Source organism: Cetorhinus maximus, unplaced genomic scaffold (assembly GCF_964194155.1).
Source record: "Cetorhinus maximus unplaced genomic scaffold, sCetMax3.hap1.1 HAP1_SCAFFOLD_1262, whole genome shotgun sequence".
Classification (NCBI taxonomy): Eukaryota; Metazoa; Chordata; class Chondrichthyes; order Lamniformes; family Cetorhinidae; genus Cetorhinus; species Cetorhinus maximus.
This window is the reverse complement of record NW_027597204.1, coordinates 54850-70379: the sequence shown is the minus strand read 5'-3', so window position 1 is coordinate 70379 and position 15530 is coordinate 54850. Positions and strand designations below refer to the sequence as shown.

At 45.4% G+C, this 15530-nt stretch overlaps 1 protein-coding gene across 1 annotated transcript in view; it reads right to left on the bottom strand.

Annotated features, from left to right (window-relative positions):
• Nucleotides 1-15120, bottom strand: part of LOC144675992 (uncharacterized) — a 32762-nt gene extending 17642 nt beyond the window's left edge. The window contains exons 1-2 of the mRNA XM_078536508.1: nucleotides 14900-15120; nucleotides 14647-14771 (exon numbers count right to left, since the gene is read on the bottom strand). The gene's annotated coding sequence lies outside the window, so the exon portion shown is untranslated. The remainder of the gene's footprint in view (nucleotides 1-14646; nucleotides 14772-14899) is intronic.
• Between the last annotated feature and the right edge of the window lie 410 nt (nucleotides 15121-15530).

Here is a 15530-nt window from a genome sequence, read left to right as displayed (position 1 = left end):
TCACTGGTCAGCGCTGAGCTAGACCCAGGGTCTACAGACACCGTCTTTCATTCCTGCAGATGACGGAGATCCAGTGTTGCTGAAGACTGAACATGTCCAGGGAACTGGTCAGTCACATCTGCCCCAGCTGCTGCAGGATTTGGAGCCACAGGGACATGGAGGGCATCCACTGCCAGTGGCTGTGAAAGTGACCCCGGCGCTCGATTTCTACACCAGTCACTCCTTTCAGGGCCCCACAGGTGACCTCTGTGGGATCTCACAAGCCTCCACCCACAAATGTATCCATGAGGTCACGGATGCCATCTTCACGAGGGCAACACAACTTTATGCATTTCGCCCAGGACCAGGACAGCCAGGATGCAAGGGCCATTGGATCTGCCCAGGTCTCGGGTTTCCCACAGGTGCAGGGTGCCATCTACTGCACTCATGTGGCGCCCAGGTCTCCATAACAACACACGGTCAACTACATTAACTGCAAGGGGTTCCATTTGCTGAATGTGCAGCTGGTGTGCAACCACCAGAAACACATCCTGCAGGCGTGTGCACAGTTTCCAGGGAGTGTGCACGATGCCTAGATCCTCACACAGTCACAGATCCCTGGAGTCTTCTAGGGTCCACAAAGGCTGCAGGGTTGGCTCTTCGGGGTCAAGGGCCACCCACAGAGGTCGTGGCTGATGACACCCGTGCGGTGGCCTCAGACTGCAGCAGAGCGACGCTATAATGAGGCTCATGCTGCAGCTCACAACTTGGTGGAGCAGATCATCGGGATGCTGAAGATGAGGTTCCGGTGCCTGGACCGGTCTGGTGGAGCCCTGCAATACAGTCCACAGAGGGTGTCACACATCATCATCGCCTGCTGCGCCTTTTACAACCTGGCACTGCAACTGGGAGAGGAGCTGACTGAGGAGGAGATGGAGGAACTGGAGGTCTCCTCCGATGAGGAGGATGCTGACGAGGGATGAGGGTGAGGAGGTCCTTGGAGGTGACGATAATGCCGATGAGGCCCTCGCTCTGGCCAGACGAGGCAGGCTTGCTCAGGAGTCCCTCATAGCTGCCAGATTTGTGGAGGATAATGACAACACTCATTGAGGAGACACCATAGATCCGCACATTGCATCTGTGAATGTTTGACTCCAGTCTGGCTTATGGCAGTGCGAATACCCTCTGTGAGAATGCTCCTGTCATGGAGACACAGGGGAGGCTCTAATAGTCACTCGATCGCAGGAGGATGGTGACAACATGCAGTGAGGACCCTCCATAGATCTTCACACAGCCTCTGAGAATACCTGACTCCTGTCTGGTCAAGGGCAGCTTGCTTGTGCTCTGTGATCAGGGTCATGTCATGGAGACGCAGCCATGAAACTTTAGACGCATCTGATCCCTTGTCCGCCTTCAGCACCTCAGCCCTTCAGGAGCTGGTGCACAGCGTCACTGGTCACAGATGCTGGTGTGATGGGGGCCAGCCCCACCTTAAAGGTGCTGAGAGCACACAGAGAGAATGAGGGAACTCTGTGTCGCCTGCCCACTACATTCTGGCAGCAATGACCAGCACCATCGAGGTGCAGGTATCAGTAATGTGTCCAGGGAGTGTGAGGCTGGACCATCACTGTGGTCTGAAGGCTGCACAGACACAGGGAAGAGGTCCTGGACTGAGACACCTGCTCAACGAAACCATTCCTTAGCACATTCCGATATTTACCAGAACAGGAGAGGATCTGGGCTGCAGCAAACATGAAGAGGATGATTTTCATTTTGCCTGGATAGACAGGGTGAAGGACACTTGGATCCTGTTCTTCTCTCTGTCTCGGCTCTGCTTCTATTCAAGGTTTCTATACATCAGAGCACACAAAACATTCGCACTCATTACAGAACAATGCGGTAACCTGACCACAATCACTGCACAGACTTCACTCCCTTCATTGCCTTCAAACTCTCACCAGTTGTTAACTTTGTGTCCAAAAGTATCACTGGGTGCTGAAATTTGTTTTGTAAGGTACAATGTGAGTCAATTTCTCCCTTTCATAATCAATATGATCCAGGCTCCAAATTATTCTGGTAATGTTGTAAATTATTTATAATGAACTGCAATGGAATAAAGTGGTGAATTCTCAAATTTAACACATAAACTCTGAGTTAAGGTGCTTAATGGTCACTGTTTGGTCACTGGATGTTTCAGTCTGTAGCAACAGTACCTTACAGCTCCGATTGCAGTCCTGGATGTTTCAGTCTGTAGCAACAGTTCCTTACAGCTCCGATTCCAGTCCTGGATGTTTCAGTCTGTAGCAACAGTTCCTTACAGCTCCAATCCCAGTCCTGAATCCTGAATCCTGTTCGCTGTTTATCAGCTGTGAGCTAGAATTTCCTGCCATCTGTACCCAATCATTGGCAACAGTAACTCCAGTCACCCAGATTCTACCCTCTGCAATTCTCTCCCTGAATTGTTCTGCCTCTACACCACCCTCTTCCATTCATTCCCACTGTTCAGCAGGGGTTTTTCTGTCTTTCAACATCTCCCTTCCAGCTCATCATTCACTTTCCTCTTGCATCTGGGCAGCTCCTTTGGTCGTTTTTCTACATTAAAGGTGTTATATCGATGCAAGTTATTGATATCACAAGAATGTTAAACCTACTTATTTTAGACCAATGTACGAAAGGTCTTGACATAGCCTAGCACAGAGGAAGACGGTTGTGGTTGTTGGAGGTCAGTCATCTCAGCTCCAGGACATCACTGCAGGAGTTCCTCAGGGTAGTGTCCTCGGCCCAACCATCTTCAGCTGCTTCATCAATGACCTTCCTTCCATCATAAGGTCAGAAGTGGGGATGTTCACTGATGATTTCAGTGTTCAGTGCTGTCTGGTTCTTAGGAAGAAACAGTATGATTCAGTAAAGATATTCAGAATGAGAACTGCTCATGTTCTGTAAACATGGATTTCTCTATTGACCTTCTGGACTCTTTCTGCTGGCACATGGGTATAGTGGCCTTAACTGGACAAAATACAATTGTTATGATCCTGTTAGGGACTGTTAACATTGAAAGGAGGAATGCAAATACCCAGCAATTTACTGGCTGAATTACATCACAGGACTTTATGTTTCTAAACAAAAGCAAACTTTATTGTGTACAAAAAGAAATGAAACAAATCAAGGGCCACTGTCTGAACATGATTGTTGCGAAAGGCCATTCTATAAACCTAGTTCTACTTGTTACTTCTCCTGAAGGTTCATTCACCTTTCCTCGGCCCAACTCAAAAGGCATTTCACCGCTCTCCAGACTCGACTTCAACCCCCCCTCAATGTTCCAACTTTCTCCACAAGACTCATGGGGCAGAATTTTGCAGCTGTCGGGCGGGCTCAGCGGGGGTGGGTGGGAAGCGGAGCGCTGCCCGCGATCGGGTCCGGACCACGACCTCACGCTGGGCGGCTCCATTAAGGCCCCGGCCAGTGTGAAACGTGTGCTGCAGCGATCAGCGCTGCCCGTGTCGCCTGGGGGAGGAGGAGGGCGAGCGGGATTTTTGAGCGGGTGCGTGCTGGAATAGCTCCCCCTGAGGCACAGAGCGGCCGTCTCAGGGAGGCGAACAGTTTTCAAAATAAAAAAATAAAGAATTTTAAGGTGTTAAAAAAAAGTCCCCTCATGGGAGTCTGCCCCATGAGCAGGGAACATGATAGAAATTAGAATGAACAATTTTAATGATGGATCGAAACCTCATCCCACGTCATTTTATACTCGTTCGGGTCAGGCTCACGCTCACCCGACAAGCAAAATATTCTGCCCATGGGGATCGTTCCATTAGCATTTGGCTAAGTCCAATTTCCTACATGGCCCTGATGACTCTGGACTCTTCAGGTCCTTGTCCTGGCTTTGGAGCTACCTAGGCTGCTTTGTCCCAGTCTGCGACCACAGCTTCTGTACCGCTGTTTCCAAGTTAACCATTCAAGCTGTCTATTATCTGCAATAAGGCTCTGTGAAGACCACTGCAGGTTTCTTCCCCTAGTTTTAAGTTACCACAAACCATCCAGTTTTCTCCCTCACAACTTCCAAACTGAGCTTGGGCTCCTACCTGCATTCCACGTGGTGAACGATAAAGTTAATATTTCCCCGCTTAAATGCAGACCTAAATAACATTCATTTCCTTTGGCTCTCCCCACTCAGTGAGTTGCGGCCTACACAAGACCAAGTCCGCTACTGCCTCTGCCTGTTCCCAAGCTGAATTGCTTGCTTCTGTCAGCAAACACATAGGGATAAATTAAACAAAAAAATCCTCCATCACCACATCCAATTTCTATGACAATGTGACATGCTCAAACAGAAATATAAACAAATCATTTCATCTTCAATGCTACCCTTTGATTCTGTAATGTGAATAATATGTATTGCTGGTGCAGATTTACAAATCTTTCTCCAGGCACCCTGGCTCCATTACAAGCTTAGCGATGGATCATGCATTGTTCAAGTATTTCACTACCAACTAGACTGGTCAGGTGGACAGGAAAGTGGCAAATGGAATTCAACCCAGAGTTAGATGAGCAAACACCATTGGTTCAGGAAGCCTATTCAAGTGGATAGAGCAATGAGGAATGCAGTGATAGTAAGGGACAGTATAGTGAGGGGGGGTTGACATTGTACTTGGTAGCATGGAGCACCAGTCCAGGTGGCTAGGCTGACTGCCCAGTGCCAGGGCTCGGGACACCTGAGGGTGGAGAGGAACTTGCAGTGGGTGGTGGCGGGGGTGGTGGCGGGGTTGGGAGTAGGGGGGTGGGGGGGCGTGCGGGTGGGTGGGGATGGGTGGGGGGTTGGTGCAGAGAACCCAGTTGTCATGGCCTATGTAGGTACCAACAATATAGGCAGAACTAGGAAAGAGATTCTGCATAATGTGTGTGAGGAGCCAGGCACTAAATTGAAAAGCAGAACCTCAAAGGTTATAATCTCTGCATTACTACCTGAGCCACATGCAAATTGGCATAGAGTACATAAAATTAGAGGGATGAAAACGTGGCTCAAAGACTGGCATGGGAGAAGTGGGTTCTGGTTTATGGGGCACTGGCACCAGTGCTGGGGAAAGTGGGGGCTGTTCCATCAGGACAGTTTATACCCAACCCAGGCTGGGACCAGTGTTCTTGTGGACCGCATAACTAGGGAAGTAGAGACAGTTTTAAACTAAATAGTGGGGGCAAGGGATAAAATGTGGAAAGATGTGGTAAATCAGATAGTAGAGACAAGGTAAGAGAAGAGAATGGTAATATGGAAAATGAGGGTCAGAGAATGGCAGGGAGGGACCGAGAGGAAAAAACCCTAAGAATACATCGACCGTCAAGACTAAATGTTACAAAGGTAACAAAAAGAAAAAACTATCTGAATGCACACAGCATTCATAACATAGTAAACAAATTGATAGCACACATTGAAATAAATAAGTATGATCTGATAGCAAATACATAGACACTTCTGCAGGGTGACAAGGATTGGGTCCTGAATATTGAGGGGTACATGACATTCAAGAAGAATAGGAAGCTAGGTAAAGGTGGAGGGGTAGCACTGTTAATCAGGGGTGGCATTTGTGCAATATTTAGAGATGACCTTGGTACAGGAGATCAGGGTGTAGAATCGTTTTGAGTGAAGATGAGGAACAGTAGGGGTAAGAAGTCACTTGTAGGGGTCATCTACAGGCCCTCTAACAGTGACCACAATGTAGGACAAAGTATACAAGAAGAAATATTGGGGATTGTGATAAAGAGATGGCAATAATCATGGATAATTTTAAACTACATATAAACTGGAAAAATCAGATTGGCAGTAGTAGCCTAAATAAGGAGTTCATAGAATGCTTCTGAGATAGTTTCTTAGAGCAGCATGTTCTAGAACTAACCAGAGAGCAGGTTATATTAGGCTTGGTATTGTATAATGTGACGGGATTAATTAATGACCTCAGTGTAAAGGCATCCCTAGGTAGCAGCAACCACAATATGACTGAATTTTACATCCAGTTTGACGGAGAAGAATGAGTTTTAAGACTAGGTTTTTAAACTTAAATAAGGGCAACTATGTGGGCATGAGAGCTGAGCTGGCTGAAGTGAACTGGGATAGTAGACTAGGGGATAGGTCAATATAGAAGCAGTGGCAGACATTTAAAGGGATATTTCAGAAGACTCAAACTATGTATATTCCTATTAAAAAGAAAAATTCTAAGGCGAGGACCCAGCATCCTTGATTAGAAGTTAAGGAAAGCATCAAACATAAGGAAAAGTATATAACAACACAAAGATGAATGGAAGGTCAGATGGTTGGTCAGAATATAAAGAATGGCAGAGAATGACTAAAAGGTTAATCAGGAGAAAGAAATTAGAGTATGAGAGGAAGCTAGCTAAAAATGTAAAAACGGATAGCAAGAGTTTCTACAGGTATTTAAAAAGGAAAAGAGTAAGTAAAGTGAGCATTGGTCCTCTACAGAGTTAGAATGGGGAGTTAATAGTAGATAATAAGGAAATGGCGGATGAAATGAACAAATATTTTGCTTCTGTCTTCACTGTAGAGGAGACAAAAAACATCCCAGTGATAGCTGTAAATCAGGAGGTGGGAGGGAGAGAGGAACTTGGTGAAATTTCAATCACTAGGGAAGCAATACTGAGCAAACTGATGGATCTGCGGCTGACAAGTCCCTGGGTGCTGATGGATTTCATCCTAGGGTCTTAAAAGAGGTGGCTAAAGTGGTAGTCAATGCGCTGGTGTTAATTTTCCAAAATTCACTAGATTTTGGAAAGGTTCCATCAGATTGGAAAGTAGCAAATATAACCCCTCTATTCAAGAAGGGAGGGAGGCTGAAAACAGGAAGCTATAGGCTAGTTAGCTTGATGTCTGTCATGGGGAAGTTATTAGAATCGATCATTAAGGAAGTTATAGCTGGACACAAAGAGAAACTCAAGGTAATTGGGAAGAGTCAGCAAGGTTTTGTGAAAGGGAAATCATGTTTAACCAATTTATTAGGTTTCTTTGAAGGAGTAACATGTGCTGTGGATAAAGGGGAATCTGTGGATGTACTGTACTTAGATTTCCAGAAGGCGTTTGATAAGCTGCCACATCAAAGGTTATTGTGGAAAATAAAACTCATGGTGTAGGGGATAACATATTAGCATGGATAGAAGATTGGCTAGCTAACAGGAAACAGAGAGTATGCATAAATGGGTCATTTTCTGAATGGCAGGATGTGACAAGTGGAGTCCCACAGGGGTCTGTACTAGGTCCTCAACTTTTTACAATTTACATCAATGACCTAGATGACGGCAGTGAAGGTACGGTAGCTAAATTTGCAGATGACACAAAGATAGGTAGGGAAGTATGTTGTGAGGAGGACATGAGGTTACAGATGGATAGAGACAGGTTGAGTGAGTGGGCAAAGAACTGGCAGATGCAGATTAATGTGGGAAAATATGAAGTTGTTCACTTTGGTATTATTTAAACAGAGACCAACTGCATAATTCCGAGATGCAGAGGGATCTAGGTGTTCTAGAGCATGAATCACAAAAAGTTAGTATGCAGATACAACATGTCATCAAGAAGGTTAATGGAACGTGATCCTTTATTACGAGAGGGATTGAACATAAAAGTAAGGATCTTATGCTTCAGTTATACAGGACATTGGTGAGACCACACCTTGAATACTGTGTGCAGTTTTGGTCTCCTTATTTAAAGAAGGATGTAAATGCATTGGAGGCGGTTCAGAGGAGGTTTACTAGATTGATACCTGGAAATGAGTGGGTTGTCTTTAGAGGAAAGGTTGGACAGACTGGGCTTGTTTCCACTGGAGTTTAGAAGAGTGAGGGGTGGTTTGATTGAAGTATATAAGACCCTGAATGGCCTTGACAAGGTGGATGTGGAAAGGATGTTTCCTCTTGTGGGTGAGTCCAAGACTAGGGGGCACTGGTTTAAAATTAGGGGTCGCCCTTTTAGGACAGAGATGAGGAGGAATGTTTTCTCTCAGAGGGTTGTGTGAGTTTGGAACTCTCTGCCTCAGAAGGTGGTGGGGGCGGGGTCACTGACTATTTTTAAGGCAGAGGTAGGTAGATTCTTGTTAGGCAAAGGAATCAAATGTTATTGGGGTTAGATGGGAATGTAGAACTCGAAATGCAAACAGATCAGCTAAGGTCTCGTTGGATGGCAGAGCAGGCTCAAGGAGCCGAATGGCCTACTTCTGCTCCTATTTTGTATATTTATATATTCGTATGAAGTGTGAGGTGATGCATTTGGGGAGGTCAAACAAGGTAAATGATTACACAATGAATGGAAGGACACTGAGAGGTGAAGATTAAGTGAGGGAACTTGAAGTGAATGTCCACAGATCCCTGAAGGTAGCAGGGAAGGTTAATAAGGTGGTTAAGGCTGCATATGGAATCCTTTCATTTATTAGCCCAGGCAGAGAATATAAGAGGAGGGAGGTTATGCTGGAATTATATAAAACATTAGTTAGGCCACAACCTGAGTCCTGTGTGCAGTTCTGGTCACCTTGTTACAGAAAGGATGTAATTGCATTCGAGAGGGAACAGAGGAGATTTACCAGGATGTTGCCCGGACAGGAAAATTGCAGCTATGAGGAAAGATTGGGGAGGCTGGGGCTGTCCTCCTTGGAACAGAGGAGGCTGAGGGGAGATTTGACTGAGATGTATAAAACTGTGAGGGGCCCGAATAGAGTGGATGGGAAGGGCCTGTTTACTTTAGCAGAGGGGTCAGTGACTAGGGGGCATCAATTTAAAGTGATCGATAGAAGGATTAAAGGGGAGAGGAAGAAAAGTTCTTAATTTTCACCCAGAGGGTTGTGTGGATCTGGAACTCACTCCCTGAAAGGGCAGCAGAGGCAGAAACCCTAAACCCATTTAAAAGGTATCTGGATATGCACCTCAAGTGCCGTAACCTGCAGGGCCAGGGACCAAATGCTGGAAAGTGGGATTGGGCTGGGGGGGAGGGGCTCGTTCCTCAGCCAGTGCAAACACGATGGGCCGAATGGCCTCTTCCTGTGCTGTAAATTTTCTACAGCCAAGATTTCTCAGTCGGCGTGTGGGGTTGGGCCTGACACGCTGGTGTAGAATGTCACGCGATGATGTCGGGTGTGCGTCCTGATGTCATGGCGCAGCCTCGCGATGTTTCATTCGGCGGGTGCGCGACAGAATCGGCTGCGCGCCCGCCGATTATTGACAGGCCTATTGAGGCCATTAACAAGGTCACTAATTTCATGTTTACTCTGCCCGTCCAACCTTACAGTCAGCGGGACAGGCGAAAAGGCCCAAGTGGCCTTGACGTTTCTTTAGGAAGCCTGATCCACGAGCGGGATGAGGTTTCCTGAAGTCTTAACAACTGAAATGAAAAGTTTTTCAGAAAAATAAAAACATGTCCCATCTCCATGTGACACAGTCACATGAGGAGACATGTTTCAATACATTTTTGCTACATTTATTTATGTTTTTCAAAAGCCTTTCAATCTCTGTGAAGCCGCAGGGAGTTTGCTGCTCTCTCTCTCTCTCTCACGCGCATGTGCGGGCAGCGGGGAGGGGGATTCCCTGAGCCGGGAGTGAGCTCTTTCCCGCATGCACACGGAAGGAGCACACTCATCTCCCAGGCTACAAATGGTAAGCAAATGATAACAACATTTTCCTGACACGTCCCCTCATGCGACACTGTCACATGAGTTGGGACATGTCCATCACTTTCACTGAAACCTTTATTAGATATTTTAAAACCCTCATGAAACCTCATCCCGCCCGTGGATAAGATTTGATGCCTTTTCCAATGCCCACCAGGGTCTCCCGGCCTGCCCGACAACCCTAAGGTTGGACGGGCAGGTCCATTAATGACCTTAATTAGTTTTTCAATGGCCTCAATAGGCCGTTGACAGGTCAGCGGGCGCACAGCTGATTTGGCTGCGCCCCCACCCACCTGAAAATGGAATTGTCGTGGGGTGACATCGGGAGTTCCACCCAACATCATCCCGCGTCATTTTACACGTCAGCGAGTGGGTCCCACCCCCGCTTGTTGACCGGAAGATCCTCCCCCATGTTTCCTTCTAAGTTAATGACCCCAGGCTTGTTTGAATTGCATTTACATCAGAGTTATTATCAGTTTCTCAATCAGATCTCCACTTATCTTACATTGAACATTTTAACCTCCAACCTAAAAGTTATATTCCTGAAACGAACAGTTATATTCTAAAGCATATGAATTATGACCCAGATTTTCACAATACAATTTTCAATACACTACTTCCCTCCCCTTAAGGAAATGAGAAGCACAGCGCGTTTCAATGATTTGTTTCCACAAGTGTAAACACTAAACTTACGCGTAACTTGAACACTCAGCTTCACCAGAAGCACTTTTACATATCCTGCTTTTGCATTAATTTAACAACACGCTCAGGCATAGCCAATGTGATAAAAGAGTTGTTCACCAACTGAAATTTGTTCACTTCATAACACAATCACAACCTTTGTGAAGGTTTTCTTTTCTCAGTAGGATACTGTCTTGACATCAGGTGCGATCTCATTCAACACTTGTTCTTCATCTGTGATGTTGATGTCAGAATCGGAGTCAATGCTTATGAATGGTGTTCTCAGCACTTTGAAGAATGACATGTTTGGTGTGATGATTTGTGAGCTGTTCAGCAGGTCACCATTAATCCTTTTGCGTTGGTCACAGAAAATGGCTGGATATAACAGGGGCTTGTTGCTTTCGAACATGACCATCACGTTTCACAAGCACTTTACACCCTGGCTTTCCTGCTGTAGCTCTGAATTTCATCTTTTGTTCTGCAATTACTCTCACTCGACCCTTCTGTTCCCAGTCGCACTCACGCCTGTGTTGACCAGTAGCTCAGTAAGAGACGTGTGCAATCGGATGTGCTAATGTGGATGGAGCTGGAGGCTTTCCAGTATTCGAGTGGGAAGTCACTATGTAATTGCGAAGAAAGTGATACAGTTTTTGCTTCTCAGCTGTAGCTGTATCTATTACTTTTTTTTCAAGGTACACATAAATCTCTCGACATCTCTATGAACTCTTGGTCAACGGGATGTGATTTTTCAATGAGTGAAAACCGGGTAGTTCGTGACTTTACTGAGTTCATCACAGTTAATGGGGGTCCATTGTCGCTTCTTAACACTTGTGGGGGTGGGGGGGGGCTCCAAACAAAGCAAAGACCTGGTCTAGCTTTGGGATTCCTGCTTTCAGTGAAGTAGGCGTTAACTATTTCGAAGATGGGGGAGCGTTGTCATCATCATTGTCAAGAAGCAGCTGTCCACCAGTGGGCAAATCTCTGAAATCAGCACGAGCCACAATCTATAGTCCTGGAGGTCCCGTTCAGACATCTTAAGCAGATCATGAAGATTTGACGTTGTGGCTGCTTGACATAGCAAAGACTGATTGATCTTGTGCCCTACTATGTGGTCAATTCCTGGGAACCACACCTATCCCTGTGGAATTGTTTTGGGTTGAAAATTCCCTGGTGATTTCATGTGCTCAGTCAACAACAAGTCCCCTCAATGCTTGTGGAAGGACAATGCAGTTGTTGTGGAGCACGAGACCCGACGGGATGGTTATGGTGAGCTCATTCTGAACATTGTGAAGACCTTGCAGTGTGTAAACAATTTTACCTGTAGGCGCATTCTCTCCATCACAACTTTCCAATTTGGTGATTCCATAGCCGCCAGACACAGTTGCAACACCTCATCTTGTTTCGTTCTCAATTTGATGACAGCTAGTTTTATTAACCTTTGCACCACATTTAGGTTTACATAGTTAAGATGTTATATGGCAAACCTTTCCCTCATGACAAGTAGGACTGACTTGGCAAAGGAAGTTGTGAAATTGCGTGTGTGACTGCAATGATGTGCTGGTTTGTTACTGTGTGGCTCTGAAAAGTGTGTTGCATTCCCCAGATATGACATCAAATGCAGCACTCACTCTGGGAAACCGGGAGATGTGATGTACTTGGATTTCCAAAAGGCACTTGATAAGCTGCCACAGCATAGTTAATACACAAAATAAGAGAAGGTGGTGTAGGGAGTAATATATTAGCGTGGATAGAGGATTGGTTGACTAACAGGAAGCAGAGTTGGGATAAATGGGTCTTTTCCAGGTTGGCAAGCTGTAACTAGCGGAGTGCTACAGGGATCAGTGCTGGAGCCTCAGCTATTTACAATCTAGATCAACAACTTGGATGAAGGGTCGGAATGTATGGTGGGTAACTTTGCCGATGACACCAAGATAGGTAGGAAAGTAAGTTGCCAAGAGGAGGTAGAGAGGCAAAGGGATATAGACAGGTTAAGTGAGTGGGCAAATATTTGGCTGATGGAGTATCATGTGGGAAAATGTGAATTTGTTCACTTTGGCAGGAAGAATAGAAAAGCAGTATGTTATTTAAATGGAGAGAGATTGCCGAACTCAGTGATACAGAGGGATCTGGGTGTCCTGGTACTTAAATCACATAAAGTTAGTGTGTAGGTACAGCAAGTGATTAGGAAGGCAAATGGCATGTTGGTGTTTATTACACGAGAAATGGAATATAAAAGTAAGGAAGTTTTACCCCAGCTGTACAGGACCTTTGGTGAGACCACATCTAGAGCACTGTGTGCAACTTTGGTCTCCTTATTTACAAAAAAGTATATAATTGTTTTAGAAGCAGTTCAGAGAAGGTTCACTGGACTCATTCCTAAGATGAAGGGGATGTCATTTGTCTTATGAAGAGAGGTTGAACATGTTGGGCTGATACCCACTGGAGTTTTGAAGAATGAGAGGTGATCTTATTGAAACATATAAGATCCTGAGGGGCCTTGAGAGTGTGGGAACCTGGAGGATGTTTCCTCTTGTGGGGGAGGCTCGAGCTCCAGGGCACAGTTTAAGAATAAGAAGACTCCAGTTTAACACTGAGATGAGGAGCAGCCTTCTCTCTGAGAGGGTCATTGGTGTTTGGAATTCTCTTTCCCAGAAAGCAGTGGAGGCTGGGGTCTTTACATTTATTCAAGGCTGCATTAGACAGGTTTTTGCAGGGAGTCAAGGGTTATGGGGGGGCAGACAGAAAAGTGGAACTGAGACCACAACCAGATCAGCCAGGACCTTATTGAATGGTGGTGTAGGCTTGAAGGGCCGAATGGCCGACTCCTGCTCTTATGTTCCTATGGTTCTTTGAATAAAACTGGCATTTTACAATTCCCCAGAGCTTTCAATGTTTTGTCACTGATGTAATGGAAAATGTTTGTGTTCCTGGTTTGTAAAGACCGGGGTAATCCTGAACTGGTTGGATGTTTTGTCTCCAGTGATATTGTTCCTGTCTCTCAGCTTGAGAGGAGCAGCAGCTACAGTAAAAGGTCAGTAACTGAGAGGGAACTTCAACCAGGAGGGGCCTTTCACCAACATGTTTAAACACGTCATGAAGAAATACAGAAAGCAGCCAGACCACCATTGTGTTGTGGTGTAGGGGGGCGCTCGGGATGAGCCCCTCTGTTGGACGGCCTTAGGTTGGTCACCCACACTCTGTCAGAAAGGGAGAGCCAGGTGGGCTGTTGGAACTCAGCCACCCCACAAGCCCAGCCTGTCACTGGCTTCCTGCTTTCAACCAGTTAAACTGCCTCCCCACCCCCATCACATCAGGAAACTGGGGGAGTTGGACTGTAGGAAAGCAAAGCTGCCAATGCAGCAGCACTTGTCAGGGGATGGACAGCGGTGAGGCACATCTGGACGTGTTTGGTGGAAACAACATTAAAATATTAACCTGCCAAAACACACACAGCATTCGAGACAGAGACAGGGAAACAATAGCAGAGAGGTGATGGTGAGGGGAGAGATGAAACATTGCAATAGATGGACGTGGATTCAGATTCACAGTCAAGAAGCACATCAGCCACAGAGTGAGAGAACCTCGAACAGATAACGTGCCATTTTCCAATAAACACTGAAAAATAACTTGCAGATAAACACTCAAAGATACTTGACTCTGAAACTGCTTCACTTTTCTTCGAACACTTAAAATTGCGTGACATCGGGGAGCCTCTGAGCTTATCCTATTTGTCCAGTCACAGGATGAAGGTTGTCCCCTCATGCCTGAGGAAGAACTGGGGGTGGGAGGAGGGAAGACCCCTCATCGCTGCCCACGTTGGGACCAATGTTGAGCAGCAGTTTTTGCAGAATTCTATTTTATTTCAGCTTTGCAGCAGCTGCAGTATTTTATTTTGGTTGTGATGATGGTGAGAGCTGGATTTGAACAAACTGAGAATTGCTCTTCAGCAGTGTCTAGTGACCGGAGCCTGTTCCTACCACCTCCTGGAGTCAAACTGCAGCCTCACAGCAGGTCAGCAGGTGTTTGCATAGGGAGATCCCAGTATAATGTTTACAAAGGGAATTTCAAGGTTAATAATCCATGTTGAAGCAATGACCAAAAAATAGTGACAAGAGGAAGTAATTCAGGTGGACAGAAAATTATTTGCTTTCAATAAAATATAATAAATTGTTCCATCATAAAATTACTGATCAAAAATGCTACGAATTGTTATTTTATATCACTTGGCAGTAAATATGATTTCCACAGTAAAACCCCTGCCTACACAAAAGAAAGAATTCATGACATTCATTACGATGAAAGGGACAAAAGGGAATGAATTGGACTTGGTGCCACTTACCCTTGTCACTTCACACTTCACTTTAGCCAAGAGGTTGTTCATCGTGAATTCTTCATTCACTTTTGCAATTGTAGCTTTGATCACCATCCCAATCTGTGAAAATGTAGAACTTGCACATGGAATTCCTGAATTTAAAAGCAAAAAGTTTCAAGGGTGAAGACATTATTGACGATGGGCCATTTGGGTTAACACCCAATGATCAGAACAACAAACTGCTCAACGAAACCATTCCTTAGCACATTCCAATATTTACCAGAACAGGAGAGGATCTGGGCTGCAGCAAACATGAAGAGGATGATTTTCATTTTGCCTGGATAGACAGGGTGAAGGACACTTGGATCCTGTTCTTCTCTCTGCCTCATCTCTGCTTCTATTCAAGGTTTCTATACATCAGAGCACACAAAGCATTCGCACTCATTACAGAACAATGCGGTAACCTGACCACAATCACTGCACAGACTTCACTCCCTTCATTGCCTTCAAACTCTCACCAGTTGTTAACTTTGTGTCCAAAAGTATCACTGGGTGTTGAAATTTGTTTTGTAAGGTATGATGTGAGTCAATTTCCCCCTTTCATAATCAATATGATCCAGGCTCCAAATTATTTTGGTAATGTTGTAAATTATTTGTGATGAACTGCAATGGAATAAAGTGGTGCTCTTTCAAACTAAATTCAAGAAACTCAAGAGGCATAGAACTTACTGGTCACTGTTCATTCACTGGATGTTTCAGTCTGTAGCAACGGTACCTTACAGCTCCGATTCCAGTCCTGGATGTTTCAGTCTGTAACAACAGTACCTTACAGCTCCGATTCCAGTCCTGGATGTTTCAGTCTGTAACAACAGTACCTTACAGCTCCGATTCCAGTCCTGGATGTTTTAGTC